We start from the raw sequence: 16148 nt of genomic DNA on the forward strand, positions 1-16148 counted from the left end.
AATTTCAGTACTTATCAACTCATGACCAATCTGGTTTTATCTCCATACCCATCTATGTCCTCCTCCCATATTATTTTGAAGCAAATCTCAGATATCACATCATTCATTGATATTTCTGTATGTATCTTTAAAACATAAGGATTCTTTTTAAACCTAACTAAAATGCCATTAGATTTATTTTAAAAAATAGTAATACCTTACTATCATTACATATTCAGTCAATATGCAAATTTCCAATTGTCTCAGTGTCATAAATTTTTTGTGCAGTTTGCTCAAATCAGTAAACAAATAAGTATGCACATTATAATTGGTTGATATGTCTTATAAGTACCTTTTAATTCAAAGGTTCTCTCTCATTTTCTTTTATTCTTTGCGATGTTTTTATTAAATAAACTGGATTGCTTGTCTTCTAAAGTTCCGAACAAATTGGATTTTGCTGATGTATTATTTAACACATTCCTCTGTCATCTGTATTTTTTGTAAATTTTTATTTGGATCTAGGAGCTTAATCATATTCAGGTTCAAATTTTTTAGCAAAACTACCTCATACTTCATATTGTGTTTTTCCATCAGGAGGCACATAATGTCTGCTGTCTCTCTTTTATGTCAACACTTCGTGTTTAATGCCTAGTTCATTAATTCATTTTGGTTTGCAAATGGTGATATTCCAATGCTATTCTGTCTCCATTTATGTGTTGAAATACTTCTGCAAAGAGAAACTTTCTTCATTCATCTACTAATTGTTTACCACATGGTATAGTTCACATAAGAAAGGCAGAACAAATTCTTTATTCTTTTCCTTCATTTACCAATTTCTTTTTTTTTAAATAATGAGTTCTCTAGCATTCTCCAATAATGACCAATTCGTTTGATGTTTTGGGAGGCATCATTAGGATAAACTTACATATTTAAACATATTTGATGTGTTTCAATCCATTGCAGTTATTATCGTTTTTTATGATAATTTCTTTCTGTGAATCAAAAAGTACTTAGTCCACTGACAAACAGCTTTGAAAAGCTTTACTAGGCTTTGAATGGTTTTTATTTTCAATTTCATATGTGACTTTTTTTTTAATTTAAGTAATTACATAATATACAGCAGTCCTAAGAAGAAGCAAGATCTTCCCAACAGCATCACTATTGCCAGCAACATCAAAGAACACCTACTCTGTCCTGGCCTCTTGTGTAAGCTTGTCAGCAAGAAGAGTTCCCTGCAATGGACTTAGCTTGTACTATTCTATAATACGTCGGGGCCACCAAGAAGGCAACTTGGGCAGCATACCACACTACTTATTTACCAGAGCCCTGAACCTAGCTGCTTGGGTTCAAATCCTGGCCCTAGCCTGACAAGCTTGGTGAAGTTATTTTAACCTCTTCCTGCTTCATTCTCCCCACCTCAAAGAGGGGACTAGTAACAGAGAGTAGTAACAGTACCTCAAAGAGATGTTATGATGAGAAATGAGCTAATAGATGCAAAGTACCATTTGACTGACATATGGTAGCACTTAAAAATGTGCACACTTATTACTACTCTCATCAGTCGAGCTGAACTTGGATTTTCTTTCGGACTCCCAGCCTGCCCATGAATGGAGGTTTGAGACCTCAGATGCCTGCTGGAGTCTTCAATCTCCAGTCTCCACTAAGAAGAAAAACACATCCAGTAAATATATGAATAAGAGGCAGTTGAACCATGACATGCATTAACTTTTACAAGACACAAGAGTTTTCAGAAAAGAAAGCTGTGGTTCTCGCTGGACATTGCTTATTTGTTTTATCATTTTTAACTCATTTTTCCTGGGGGCCTTTTATGTGCCAGGTGGGAATATCTATTTTGATGAAGACTTTAAACTTTGGAAAGCATTTTTGCCCACATTATCTCACTTGATCTACATGATATTCCTGGACAGAGACAGGTTTTATTATCCCCATTTGACAAACAAGGGAGCTGACAGTGACTTGCCCGAGGTCACAAAGTCAATTAGAGGCACAGCAGGAACCAATAGCCAGGACTCCTGCTTCTTTTACAGCAGTTTTCTGCTTTCACCATCGTGACCTCATCTTCTCATCCATTGATTTATTCATTCAATAACTATTTATTGAGCATCTATTGATTTGTCAGGCACTGTTCTAGAACTTGCAAATTGTTGATATACCAGTGGATATTGCAGGGGTGGTGGGGAACCACACAAACAAAAATCTCTGCCTTCATGGATTTTACATCCTAGTGGGAGGAGACCAGAAACAAACAAAATCATATAGCATGTCAGATACCAGTCAGTGGTATGGAAAAATATAAAGTAAATAAAGGTAATAGGGAGTGTAATGGGGTAATAGGAAGGGGTTACAGCTTTAATTGACTGGTCAGGGAAGACCTTACTGAGAAGATGACTTTTAAATGTCATCTGACGCGGTGGCCTATTGGCTCAGTTGGTTAGAGCTCAATGCTCATAACACCAAAGTCACAACTAGATTGAAAACAATGACTAGACTTGGAGCTGATGGGTCCTGGAAAAACACAGTGTTGCCCAATATTCCCCAATTAAAAAAAATTTTTTTAATAAAAATAAATGGCATTTGACATTTAAAGTGATATTTTAAAGTGACATTTCAAGTCACTCAATTTAACTCAGGTGAAAGAGATGAGGGAGGGACCTTCCAAATATTTGGTGGAGCAGCTACCAGGCAGAGAGAAGTGGCAAGGGCAAAGGCCCTAAGGGGGTGACAGGCCTGCTAGGTTCTAAGAATAGTATGGAGGTTACTACAGCTACAGTGGAGGCAGCAAGAAAGAGCGTCATATCAGGACCAGATTGTTGAGGGCTAAACAATTGTAAGACCATTAATTTTTATTCTCAGTTAGATGGGATGTCATTGGAAATTATTATATAATCCTTACCGGGAAATAAAATCAATAATAATACATGATAACCCTAAGATAACCCAGCAGTTCCAATCCTAGGTATTATACCCAAAAGAAAAGCACACATATATGTACCAAAATACATACACAGAAATGTTAATAGCAGCATTATTCAAAATAGCCAAATATCAGATACAACCTAAATGTCAAACAACAGACAAACAGGTAAGTTTTCTTTATCAATGTTATATTTCAGTGATGTTTATTAAAGAAATAATAATAATATGGAAAAATAAAAGATCTGTGACATCTACCTATAAATCATTATTGAGCACCTCCTATTGCAAGGCACTGTTAGCCACTCTCAAATTAATTATTGGATTACTTATTATTATCGTGCCACATCGTGCCATACTTTGGGGGAGGGGGCTTAGTTCTCTTGATAAAGTAGCAATGAGTTCATTGTTCTGAGAGCAGAGGCCTAATGCTAAGCTTATTCACCCATCTGTGGTCCAATAACCAGGCAATAATGATAAAAGGACCACAAGATAAACACTTCTACTAATGCTAGGATCCGCAAAATGTATTCATGCTCTTACCAAGTATTTTAAATGTAGCATACCTGAATGGGATGTGTTTATCAGAAAATATAATCAATAATAGATGATAATAAGTATAAGGAAATGTATGACCTTAACTTGAAGTTTTTTTAATTCTAGTTGAGGGTAGGCTAGCTTTCAAAAAAATTTCACATTTCCTCAATTGACTTAAAGTCAAACTTTTTAGACTATTAATAGGCCAGCTATCCATCTGGCATTTAAATCCCATCTTCTAAAAGACAAGCTGACATCATGAGCTTCTTGTATTTTAAACTAAGAGATATATGGAGGAGTTTATTAATACCAAAGTCAGACTGCATTAAGGCCAAATTACCTGAAATATGGCATGTTTTAGTGTTAAGTTCTACATCTATTTTTACGTATCATATGTGAATATTTGTAGAGGCCCACAAGGTGTGTCAGAAGCATTCATTCCCCAAGCCAAGAGTAAGGCCACAATAGAACCAAAACTCAGATGGTTGGGGGCAAAAACAGAAATGACTCTGGAAAATACTCAGGGGGAAAAAAACCCCAGAGCTTTAGCAAACCATAACCTCAACTATCTAATTCCAACAGGATAGTGAGGAACATCTGCTTACCAGTTAAACACACTGCCATTTACATGAGGGAGTACATTTAATGGACAAAACATTAAGATCACTGAAGGATGACATGTTTTGTTTGCAGTAATGTGTGACTGCACAGCCTTTCCAGCCGGCACTCATCTCCAACATAACTGAGTAGCCCTTTGAGCCATTACATCAGATTCTTATTGTGAGAAGCCTGTGTCTAGCAAAGAAAACAGAGATGCTCTGGATAGTCCATGTTGTGAATTCCAGGACTACAGAGAAGGGTAAGATTCTCCTTGCAGATACTTAATGCTGAGGAGCCACAGAATCTAAAACCATGAAAACTAACAATTTAATGGCTTTGAGTTTATATGGTTATTTCAATCATTATTTAAAAGAAATAGAACTAGAGAGAACTTTCCTAAACACCTTGACTAATAAATTGTCATGGTGAATACAACAATTAAATTATGAAATGGAAATGAGCTGTTACGATCAAGCCATATGGCTAATATAATTGAATGGTTCATATTTTTAAGAAGAGGGAAAGCACAACCCAAAGAATAACTGAATAGATTTTTACAAAATTAAATAGAGGTGATATAGTCTATTTTGTTGGACAGGTTGGGATTTCTTTGTGTGTGTCAAGAACAAAGGCGGGGGAAACCTTGCTATCTCTGATTTTGAATGGAAACTATAAACAAAAAAAGTTCAATGATTTGACTGACTTAAAAAATCCTCAAACAGATTTTCCAGTCAAGATGGTGGAGTAGGTAAATGCTATGGTCCTCTGAGGACCACATCGATTACAACTAAACTATAGAACAACTGTCATGCGGGGTCTCCCTGCACAAGAACACAGCATATGGTGAGGCCAAAAAGGAACACCAACAGAGCCATGGATGGGGGGTGGGGGAGTGTTCATACAACTATATTCTCACTGGTGGCTGGGTTGGAGACACAGGAAGCAGGAGCCACATGAGCCACATGCCGTCTGCTTCTCTGCCAACCAACCTCACTTGCTAACTGTAATCCACCATGCTAACTGCAATCCACCATTCTAACTGCAATCCACCTTTGCAAGCATAGCCACAGCAGTTATATTAGTTGCTAATGGCTAACTGGTTACAGCTGATGGCCAACTAGGCACAGCTGATAACCATCTACTACCCAAGCCAGCACCTTTCCACATGAGACCAAGAGCCTGGAAACTGCTCTCTGGGACTCTGTCCCCACCCTAACCATCACTGAGCATTGCCTGAAATCTAACTAAACCAAAGACCTACCACTACAAACGTACAGAAGAAGCAACCTCGAGACAAGCAGGAGTAGCAGAGACACAGAACAGGCTGGTCCCACTCCTGCATGTGACCATTAAAAATGGAGAGGGATATCTCAGCTTCAGAGGAGCGAGCGGTCCCAGCCCTTCCCCACCCAGGGTTTCAGCATCAGGGAGAGAAGTTCCCATAACTTCTGGCTGTGAAAACCAGCAGAAATTGTGGTTGAGTGAGATGGAAAAAGCTGCATTCCCAGGCTTTCCTCTTAAAGGGACCATGCATAGACTTACTCATTGATAGACTCACTTGCTCTGAGCTCCAGCACTGTGGCAGCAGCTCCAAAGGTGCAAGGGACATACAAGGAGAAACTAAATTGTCTAGCTTCAGGTTGTAAACTGGGTGGGGCTGGTGGGGAGCTTTCTACTGGACAGAGGAACTCGCTGAAACCATTTCTTTACCGAGCCCTCCCCGTCCCTGCATGCAGACGTAGCCAGACGCCATATCTGATTGGCTATCACCTTTCATCAGCCCTGCCCTAGTCATTCCCTGAGACCATGCCCCACCCAAATTTCAGGCACACCCAAGCCTCTGCCAGTGGCTTTTCCTTATAAACGGCCTGCCTTGGCTCATGCTGTGGACTTTCCTAAAATTTCTCAAAGGTTCACAAAACCCACACAAGAAGTATCTGGCTTTGGCATGTCCCATACCTCTGGCTGAGCAGCGCCAAGCCCAGCAATAGTGACAGCTGGCCTTGGTTTGTGGCTTGGTCTCTCTAGGCACGTCCAAGCACAACACAGGTGGCGGCTATCTCTGGATTGCTTTGTGGCTTATGCCAGGTGGTCCCGGGCAGGGCACAGACTACGGCTGAACCTAGTCTGCAGTGGGCCCTTTCCGGGAAGCCCCAGGGCTAGCAGACCCAGTGGCCAACTTCAGACTGGGCTAGAGCGTCACCCAGCCATCTCCAAGGATGACACACCCAAAGGGCAGACTGGGCAGGCACCAGAGCCCACTAAAGCAAATCCTGCTCTGTAGGGTCAGCGCCTGCACAACAGCTCCTCCAATGTAGTCACAGCCAGTCCTCATAACCAATCATCATGAGGGTCAATCCCTCCCATTGATGTGCAAACAGCAATCAAGTCTCAACTACAACAGGAGGAAACACACAATCCATACAAGGGACACCCCTGGAGCACCCGGCTCTGGTGACCAGGGAGACTGCACCACTGGGTCTCACCAGACACCTACTACATAAAGCCACTCTATTAAGACCAGGTGGCATAGCAGCCCTACATAAAAACAAACACAGAGAGGCAGCCAAAATGGGGAGACAAAGAAACATTTCCCAAATAAGACAACAGAACAAAGGTCCAGAAAAAGAACTAAACAAAATGGAGACAAGCAATCTACCAGATGTAGAGTGCCAAACACTGGTTATAAGGATGCTCAGTGATCTCAGGGAGAACTTCAACAAAGAGATAGGAAACATAAAAAGAACTAGTCAGAAATAAAGACTACAATAACTGAAATAAAGAATACATTAGAAGGAATCAACAGTAGATTAGATTAAGCTGAGAATTGAGTCAGCAATTTAAAAGATAAGTTAGCAGAAAACACCCAATCAGAATAGCAAAAAGAAAAAAGAATCCAAAAAAATTAGGAGAGTTTAAGGGGCCTCTCAGATAACATCAAGCATACCAACATTCGCATTACAGGGTACCAGAAGGAGAAGAGAGAAAGCAAGTAATTGAAAACCTATTTGAAGAACTAATAACAAAACTTCCCTAACCTGTCAAAGGAAATAGACAAGCCCAGGAAGCTCAGAGAGTCCCCAATAAGATGAACACAAAGAGGCCCACACCAAGACACATCCTAATTAAAATGCCGAAGGTTGAAGACAAAGAGAGAATCTTCAAAGCAGCAAGAGAAAAGCAATTAGTTACATACAAGGGAGCTCCCATAAGACTATCAACTGAGAATCTTTGCAGGCCAGAAGGGATTGGAATGAAACAGTCAAAGTGATGAAAAGCAAGGACCTACAACCAAGATTACTCTACCCAGCAAAGCTATCATTTAGAATCAAAGGACAGATACCCTGTTTCCCCAAAAATAAGACCTAGCCAGACAATCAGCTCTAATGCATCTTTTTCTCTCTTTTTTTTAAGGAAATTAGTACAAATTTAATATTATCACCCAACGAACAGTCCATACTCAAATATTCCCAATTGTCTAAACAATATCCTACATAACTTTTGGGAATCTGGGGAGAATGTCAAAAAGCAATTATCTTATTCTCCCTCTTTCTCTTTCATTGGTAAACTTAAGACCAGGATGTCTAATGCATCTTTTGCAGCAAAAATTAATATAAGACCCGGTATTATATTATTGTATATTATATTATATTATACTATACTATACTATACTATACTATACTATACTATATTATATTATATTATATTATATTATATTATATTATACCTGGTCTTATATTATAGTAAAATAAGACGGGGTCTAATATTAATTTTTGCTCCAAAAGATACATTGCCCTGCTACGTCTTATTACATCTTATTTTCAGAGAAACACGGTAAGGAGCCTCCCAGACAAGACAAAGCTAAAGGAGTTCATCACCTCCAAACCAGTATTACTAAGAATATTAAAGGGACTTTTTTAAGACAAAAAGAAAAAAATCAAAATTGTGAATAATAAAATGGCAATAACTCCATATCTATCAATAATTATTTTAAATGTAAAGGGATTAACTTTACTAACAATTGTCACCCCAATAAACTTTAATTTTAAAATGTAAATGGATTAAATGCTCCAATCAAAAGATAGGGTGACTGAATGTATAAGGAAACAAGACCCTTACATATGCTGCCTACAAGAGACTTACTTCAGATCAAAAGACACACACAGACAGAAAGCAAAGAGATGGGAAAAAGATATTTCATGAAAATGGAAGTGGAAAAAAAAAAAGGTGTGGTAACAATACTTATACCAGACAAAACAGACTTCAAAACAAAATCTATAACAAAAAGAACACAGTAATCCCACTTCTGGGTAATTATCTGAAGAAATCCAAATGCTACTTTGAGGGCATTTGTGCCTCCATATGTTCATTGAAGCATTGTTTCCATGGCCACAATGTACAGGCAGCCTGGGTGTCCATCAATAGACGAATGGATAAAGAGGAGGTAGTGCATATATACAATGGAATATTGCTCGGCCATGGATGGGAATGGATGGGTTCTTGCCATCTGTGGTGGCATGGATGGACCTGGAGGTTATTGTCCTGAGTGAAGTATGTCAGACAGAGAAAGACAGATGCAATGTGATTTTGCATGTATGTGCAATCTAAAGAACTAAATAAATAAACAAAACAAAAACAAACTCATAGATACAGAGAACATTTTGATGGTTGCCACTCGGGAGGGGGTTGGGAATGGGTGAAAAGGAGAGGGAATTAAGAAGTAAAAATTGATTGTGACAAAGGAGTCATGGGAATGTAGGGTATAACATAAGGAATATAGTCAATAGTACTGTAATAACTGTGTATAGTGTCAGATGGGTACTAGATTTATTGGGGTGATAGATGGGAGGGGAAATGGGGGACAGAGTGAAAAAGGTGAAGGCATTCAGAAGTACAAATTGATAGTTACAAAATAGTCACAGGAATGTAAAGCATAGGGAATATAGTCAATAATATGGTCAATAACTATGTATTGTGCCAAGTGGGTACTAGTCAGGGGAATAGCTTCCTAAATTACATAAATGTCTAACTACTAGGCTGTACACCTGTAATTAATATAAAATAATATTGAAAGTCAACAGTAACTTAAAATTTAAAAGGGGGTGGAACGTGGAGGGGAACAAGAGGTTCAAATTTCCAAGTATAAAACAAATAAGTCATGGGGATGTAATGTACAGCACAGGGAATACAGCCAATACTGTGATAGCATGGTACAGTGTAAGGTGGTTGCTGGACTTATCATGTGATCACTTCTTTAGGTATATTAATGTTGAATAACTATTGTGTATCTCTGAATCTAATATAATATTGTATGAGAGCTATACTTTAATAAAATCTTAAAAATAAATAAAGAAAAAGAAAAAATCATGTAGAAAACATGCAAAATTGAGAGAAAATAAAAATATTATGGGGGGGGTGGCCAGGTGGCTCAGTTGGTTAGACCGTGGGCTCTCAACAAGGTGGCCAGTTCAATTAAACGGCAACTGGACTTGGAGCTGAGCTGCGCCCTCCACAACTGGATTGAAGTACAACGACTTGGAGCTGATGGGCCCTGGAGAAACACACTATTCCCCAATATTCCCCAATTTAAAAACATATATATGTATATTTCCCAGAAATTATATTCAGCAAGTGCATTGGCATATGCTTCCAATTTTTTTCTTATCTTTTACATAAAATGGGATCATACTTTATATTTTTTTTATTTACCAAACTGGATTAAACTGTATATATACTTTTTTTAAAAAATCCTCACACAAAATGAAAAACCAAATGGAAATTTGCACATACGTATGCAAAATAGATGGACTTATGCGTGGGGCAAAGAAATATTAAAATGAGAAGCTATACAAATATTCACTTCTATAGTTGGCAGGATGAGAAAAAATAATTCTGGTTTTCTCCTAATTTTAAAAGTGCACTTAAGCATATTTGAAGTAATTCTGTAGTTACATCATGCTTTGACCATGTTCTGTCTGCAGCCCTCTAATGGGTGACAATTTCCTGTATTGATACTGGAGAAACTGAGATGTATTTATAAGAAAACATCCCCAGGCTTGATGGAGAGATGTTTTAAGTTTTAAAGTGGCAAACTGGGCAGGGTTGACCCTTCTCATAACTGAGTGCCCTCAAACTTATGCTAGGCTGCATGTCTGGACTGCAGCTTTTCTTCTATTGACCTGTCACCCTGAATGAAAATAAGCTCTAAGCATTCTGTGCTGGAAATGTCTGTCCTTTTGGGTTTCTACTCTTTGCTTAGGTTTCATTTGGTTTTTATTTTTGTTGTTACTGTTTTTAGTGAATTGCTGTCCTCCTGTGTTGTCAGTTCGAAGCACTTCAACATATATTATTTCCTTTAAGTTTCACAACGATCCTTTTAAGAAGGCATTATTATCATCGTCCCCATTTTACAGATGAAGGAATTAAAAATCAGAGAGTTTAGTGGATATGACCTTATACTGTGACAGAGACCAGAAAATAGATCAATTCTAAGCCCACCCTATTTTCACTGAGCCATATGCAATGAGAAATTTGTTAATTGCTTTTCTCTGCCCTTTGGAATGGGTTTCTGGACGGTGGGAGTGGTTAGTGTTGCCATATGAGTGGTTAATTTTTTTTTAAATGGTTCACACCGAATAGGGAGCAGAAATGTAGGGGTGGCTGTTTGGCTCAGTTGGTTAGAGCGCAGTGCTCATAACACCAAGGTGGCCGGTTTGATTCCCACATGGGCCAGTGAGCTGCACCCTCTGCAACTAGATTGAAGACAACAACTTGACTTGGAGCTGATGGGTCCTGGAAAAACACAATATTTCCCAATAAAAATTTAAAAAGAAGAAGAAGAAATGTATGAATGTGGGACGTTGGGCTATGGAAATATACAAGAATTTTTCTCAAATCATTCCAGCCAAAGCCTGTCTGACATTTTTAAATTCCCTGGCCTAACTTTGACTACCCACTCCTCTGCCATGCCTCAGATCCTAGATCCTGAGTCCAGTGGGTCTTATTCTGCCTGCCGGTTAGGGTAGGAGAGAGAGAATCTTGGGTTTGCCCTGCTGTGTGCATAAAGGGAAATGACATTTATAGAGTGTCTCCTAATAAGCAAGGCACTGCTTTCTGTGCGACATGAAAATAACTGTTGAAATCCTTGTGACCCTTCATTGAGGTAGGACTGTTATTTATCCCCATTATACACAGAAGGATACTGAGGAAGGTTAAGTAAATTGCCCAGGATCTCACAGCAAATAAATGACTCAGGTACAAGTGGGGGCCCCCAGGGTCGCGCTCAAGCCCACGCTGTTTCCCCAGAGCCCTCCTTACTGTTGGCCTGGACTTGGTACAAGGATCCCAACGCAGTCAGAAATGATCACAGGGCTGAGAGAGAAAGATGGGCGATGTTGGGTCAAAAGCTAAAGTTTATGTTCTTTCCTTTCTCTTAGAAAGAAACCCTCTGGCTCTATCAAGTCGAAGGCCTAGGGACAGAGTTGTGCGAGGGACGAGAAGGCCTCGGTGATTTTCGCGGGTGCCGCGAGTCTGGAAGCCGGTAGCAGCCAGCAGAAGCGGCCCTTCCCCGCGTCAGCAGCACCAGCGTCGGCCCGCGGTGTTGTCCGGTTTCGGGGCCAGGCTCGGCCTGCACCTGGGCAGGGCTCTGCGCGTTCCAGGCTCCTGACCCCGCAGCTGGCCCCGCGGTAATGTGAGCCCCTCGCGGTGGGACCCGGCCGACGCATCCTGACCCGCGAACCGGTTTGGAAATGGGGGGCGTTCATCAGGGCACCTCACCACTTTTAGGGCCACGTCCCTGAGAGTCTGGGCCTCTGTCCCTTCCCCACCCGCCAGCTGCCCCTCTCTAGCCCCCAGAAACCGCGCGGGCCACTTCGCTCCGGGGAATGCTCAAGTTTGCGCAGCCAGCGGAAGGGAGAGGTCAGAAACGGGGCTGGTAACCCACCAAAGAGGAGGTCCCCGACAAAAAGTGAGGTCCGCCACTTTTCAGCTTACAAAGTGTTCAAGTTTCCAGTGCACAGATTTCTTCTGGGTTCTAATTCCACAATAAGAGCCAACGACCTTAGAAGACAGTTACAGGTAGGACCTGGGTAAGACCAACCAGGAGCAAGTCTGATTGCAAGCTATCAAGTCTCCTGCGACAGAGAGGTCCTTTTTCTATGCGGGAAAACTAAGGTTTGAACAGAAGCTCAAGCCTGCACTTGCCTGGCACAGCCGGTGGCCCCAATCCCCTAACTCAGCCGCTCTGCCTCACCTGGAACCCTCCCCATGTCCCACCGATCCCCATCGATTGCTCACGTTGCGCGTCCCCACGGCTAAGCCATCAAGGGTCCGCTTCCACCGGTCGCACAGGATGCTCCCGGAGTTGGATGGGAAACGGCTGTTCCCAGTCTGGGCCCGCCCCACCCTGAAATCTCGGACCACCGTGCTTTAAGGACGTCGTCACTCCGTTGGCAGCTTGATGGGCGGTTGGCAACAGCCCTAAGCCGCTGTAGCTGGCTGGGTCGGCGCACCCGAGACCTGCCCTGTGCGGTCACCAAGGCAGTCCCAGTCCTGCCCGTAAATTTCAAGAGGCAACCGAGGCTCAGACCGGGAACGGACGTGAGGGGCGCACACACTTTAGAGTGCCCAAACCGGCTCTTCAGCCCAGTGGGTTTCTCCTGCCCGCCATACCCAGAGATGAGAGGAACAGTAACTACAATAGCTAGGATTTACTGACCGCTGACTATGTGCCAAGCAAATTTTAAAAGCCTTTATTTTCTTGAACAAGCCTCTCAATAACTCAAGGAAACAAGTTTTATTACTAAACCCATTTTTCAGATGAGAAAACCGAGATGCAGAGAGGTGAATATATCAATTACCTGAGCTCCAGCCAGGGAGAGCCTGACAACCCAATGCTTTAATTTTAGAAGATGGGGTGGGGATAGTGTTGATAAGGAAGGCAAAATGTGTCCTTTAGGGACCCATAGTCTCTAATCCTTCAGTTTTCTCAGGTCATCCCCCTAACAAAATGCCTGGAGGATTTCCACCGACCCTGCTGGAGGGAGCAGGGCAATGGAGGCAGGACTCCGCTGAGGATCTGGAGTGTAGGGACAGAGTCATCTCATCTGGCTTCTAATCTTGGCTCTAGATGTTTTAGTTGTGTAACCTTGAGCAAGCTGCTTAACCACTCTCAGCTTCTATTTCTCAGCTATAAAATAGGAATGATAATGCAGAATGTACGTGGGCAACTCTTAAGATGCTGGTAAAGATTAAATGAAGTAAAAGAGTTACTTTTTCCTGTTATTTTCCCTTTGGTTTCCTCAGCTTAGCATGGTGCCAGGGATGTAGTGAATGCTCAAGAGATTTTCCTTCATTTCTGCTTTTCCAGAAACAGAGCAGTCTGCGCTTAGTGCCTCTGCCTGACTTCTCCCAGGCATGGGAACAAATAGGTGATCCTCTCTCAATCTCAGGCCTGGACCTAACGAGGCTGGGGTGGGGGGAGCATTTAGTGGACTGGCCTTAGCATTGGTGGTGCTGAGAGCAGTGGGCATTGAGGTAGGGAAGAGTGTGGCTAAGGAAGGGAGCAAGGCTGGGTCTGCAGATTTGCTGCTCCTTCCTATTAATCGGAACAATTAACATGCAGAACTTATTCTATGACAGGCCCTAGTGTGAGTTTTACACATATTAACTCAATCTTCCCAACTGTCCATTACAGTAGGACTATCCTTGCTTTATGGGCAAGGAAATTGAGGCACAAAAAGGACAAGCAACCTGCCTGTGGTCACACCACCTATGCACATCAAAGGGGAGTTTTAAACCCGGAGGCTATACAGCCTCTTACATTGGGTGAGTAGTGGCAGTGGGAGGAGAGGCCAGTTAGAATGTGAGTCTGCCAGAGTTCCCCACAGCACCCTTAAGTCTGAAGCCTTGCAGGTGACAAGGGCCTGTGTACCTGCCTCCAGCCACCAGCTATTCCCGGCAAGACCTGGAGCCCACTGCCTGAGGCTGCATCTTCAGACTGCAGCTTCCTCTGGCCTTATCCCTGAGTCCTGGACCTAGCTACCTTGGGCCTTACCACTTCTGAGTCTGATGCTGTCCTCATGGACCTCAATCTCAGCGCTGCCTTCACCATCAATCTGTCACAGGCACTATTCTTTCACAATCCTGGGGGCCTCTCTTAACCCATGTTCCTCAGCTCTACCTGCCTGAAGCTCTTTTCTCTGCTTTGAGATCTGGTCAAATTCCTAAGAAACCTCAGCCCTCTGTTCCTTCAATCCCTTTTTCTCTCCTCCAGAGGCCTTGCGAGACAGCCCAAACTGCAATCTTTAGGCCATTTCTTTTGCATTGAAATGGGGAGAGGGTTGTATCTTGGTGAATCTGAGGCTGCAGAGAGTACTGGGCTCCGGACCATGTATGTGGAGCCAATCTGGCCCAGGAGAGAACTCCATTTCCTTCCACACTCCCTCTGGCCCCTGCACAGAACAGAAAACTCCAGCCCAGAACCGGGTCCAATCAGCCCTGAGTGCAAGACTGTTCCTGGGAAACTCTACACCCCTCCTCTTCTGATTAAGAATGGCAGTTAAGGCTGGCGTTTTCTGGCAGGGGCTTTCCTCCCCCAGAATTGAACCTCTACGGTTTTGCCGACCCCATCTCCACTCGGCATTCCATCAGCAGCCCTGGGTGCTTCAGGAGCCTTTGGCCTCTCCTCTGTCCCCTTCGTTTATTTATTAGTTCAGTCAACAAACATTTATTGAGCCTCTATTCTGCGCTGGGCTCTAAAGATCCCACAGCTAAAACCCTACGTTTGCCCTCTCTGGCCACCCATGTGTTAGCCGATGCAAAGAGAATACAGGAGTTTCTGAAGTGGGGGGGAGGAGAAATCAAGGAAGGCTGCCAAGGAGGTGATCCCAAGCGTGGACAGGAGTGGGGGTTGGGGCGGAGAAGCTGATAGGGCATTCCTGAATGGCTCTCTGGACCTCACTTCCACGTGGCCTCTCTCAGGACAGCCTGTTGGTCAAAGAGGCAACGGGCGGGGCTCGGAGCTCGGCTGAGCGCCTTCCTGGATTATCACTTCACACACCCCTGGGAGCCTTCTGCAGTTGGGCCAGCACAGCTCTGTCCGCGACACATTCAGAGGTGGCCTGTCCCTCACCACTCCTGGGCCCACGCATCTGAGTGGTGGTGATCAACCTTTCCAAAGAACCAACCCCGCCCCGGGGTGACCTGGACAGTCAGGGGGTGTTGAGAAGCTTTGGAGGAATGGGAAGGAGGGGGGAGGGAAAGGCCAAGTGCAAATAGTTGTGGAGATTGCAGCCTTTAAGCTTCCCCCCCTCATTCCCGTCTCTTGGCTTACTTCCTCAGTCGAGCCCTTTTGGAAGCCGCAGGGAACACGCATCCCCAGGTTCGCACCGGCGGCAGCGAATAACTCCTGGCTCCTCCTGCAGCGGCTCAGTCCCCAGCCCCGGGGAGGGCGGGGGACACCGAGAGCCAGCCGTGCGTCCCCCTGCGGCGGCTTTGGAGACCTCGTCCTTGCCAAACGCGGACCCGAGCTGCCTGCCCCCGCGTTGTCCTCTCAAAAACGCCTAACGCCCTCTCGCCTGGTCCTCCTGCCCTCTCCATTCCGCACCCCGGGAATGGGTTGGGTATCACCCAGATGCAGTCCCGGAGTGGAGCGCACCGCCAGGGCAGAAGTTCGCGGGTTCAAAGCGGCGATCCCGGCGGCCCTGCACGCAGCTGGCCAGCGCAAAGGCGGGGGGCGGGGGGGGACAGAGATAGGGTTGTGAGTGGTGGGAGGTTGGCCACTTCACCCCAGACCGCCTCTGCAGCCCGGCTGCCATCTCTTGAGCCGCCACTTTCTGCCTGGCTCAAGAGGGCGAGGGGCCTTCCTATTTGTTTAACACCAATGCAGATCTAGCCCCAGGGGTGCCCCCCATTTGAAGAACAGCTCCCTACTGCGGAGCCGCCCTGGTCGCCGCACAAGCCTTCTGGGGTAGCTTAGCCCAGTCCTGAGATCACGAACTCAATGCGAGATTGAACTCCCATCCGCCTCTTAGAAAGTGTTCATCACACAGCCCAGTTTATCCCCTCAGTATAATGGAGATAATGGTAGAAGCTGAGAG

The sequence above is a fragment of the Rhinolophus hipposideros genome (genome assembly GCF_964194185.1).
Source record: "Rhinolophus hipposideros genome assembly, chromosome: 6".
NCBI lineage: Eukaryota > Metazoa > Chordata > Mammalia > Chiroptera > Rhinolophidae > Rhinolophus > Rhinolophus hipposideros.